The sequence below is a fragment of the Sinocyclocheilus grahami genome, unplaced genomic scaffold (genome assembly GCF_001515645.1).
Source record: "Sinocyclocheilus grahami isolate Dianchi unplaced genomic scaffold, SAMN03320097.WGS_v1.1 scaffold460.1, whole genome shotgun sequence".
Taxonomy (NCBI): Eukaryota; Metazoa; Chordata; class Actinopteri; order Cypriniformes; family Cyprinidae; genus Sinocyclocheilus; species Sinocyclocheilus grahami.
In genome coordinates, this window is record NW_015505639.1 from 740,183 (window position 1) to 741,814 (window position 1,632).

A 1,632-nucleotide genomic window follows, 5' to 3' on the forward strand; every position below is an offset into this window, starting at 1 on the left:
CGATGAGCTTTGTAAAAATCGACGCGTTTCAGAAAGGCGGGGCATAGAGGAGAAACAATAATGTACAGTATGTGAAAAATGTGTTTTTTTAACCTTAAACCGCATAAACACATTTCATTACACCAAATACACAAAATAATGTTATTTTTAGCAACATCATATGACCCCTTTAACACATAACATTTACATTCAACCAGCCGTGCTGGCGAATGAATGTCATTAATTCATCATTACAAAAACAGCTACATCTGTTTTACAATGAGTTATCAAATTGAGTTATTAGAATGAAACTTTGTCAAATAAATCGTGTTAACCTATTTCAAAAAGCAGGCACTGAAATTGAAATTTCAATTATTTTTGCACATCATAATGTGTTTCTATGTTTATTATTATACCTTGCTGCTACCTTGTAAACATGCAAATACTCAACTACGGATAAGCAAATTCTCCTCTACTAAACCACACATACCTGTGCCATCATCTCCCATCAATCCCATGAACCCACCAGGACATTTATTAGGAACTGCACCGTATCATACAGGGTTTAAATTGCAGTAGTCTGATCCTCAGAAGTACAGTATGTACTTTCTCCACCACCAGAACACAATTCTAGTGTACTACAAATACAAGAACTGGGATGCAGCCAGGATGTAATACTTCACTTCAGAAATTACATATACAGTCAGGCAATTTTCCATGCAATTCTTCAAATAAACCACTCTCATTTCACAATTTACATTACATGTACATTTACATTACATGTAAGATGCTTCAGTTATCTCTGTTAATCCAGATGTGTAAACTTTCCATATGCACAGTATGATAACACTTCTGCATCTGCAGTTCATCAGTCTAAAAGGAATTTGTGCTGAAAGGTTTTATGTCATGAGCTGGTGAGACAGAAGAACAGGTTAGAGAAATGTTTAAACAACCGTCCAGATAAAATACTGCTGAAAAGTGTCAAATGCTAAAACTGTAATTGAAATCTGATCAGCAGTTTTTTAATTGGTTAGTCTAATAAATCTAAAACAAATGAGAATTAAAGGGCTTATTTAATACAATGTGTTGTAGGACGTGAAGTATGTTTATGGAATACAGATGGTCTTAAATGTTTACCATTAATAAGACCATCTGTATTCCATATAAATGGAATACTGTATTCATGACAAATACTTGTAAGACAACTCAGGACATTTTATGTTCGCAATTAAAATAAGCAAATTAATCTTTTCTGTTTATGACAAAACTTAAGAGTTTAGATTAGAGATGAACATGTATTAAATATTGAATTTAATACCCACTATTTTATAAGTAATAAGTAAGTAAATAAGTAAGTAAATAAATAAATTGGAAGTGATTTGAAATGTATTAGTAATCCTAATAAATAAGTAAATAAATCAATAAATAAATAGGAAATGATCACAAATGCACAAATAATGCTATAAAAAATAATAATAATTAAATAAATGGGAAGTGATTGCAAATGTATTAATAATCCTAATCAATTAATTAATTAATAGGAAGTGATCCCAAATAAATTGATTTGATTCGGCATTAAAAAGAAAACTTTAGATAGAACGATAGAATGATAGAACGATAGATAGATAGAACGATAGATAGATAGAACGATAG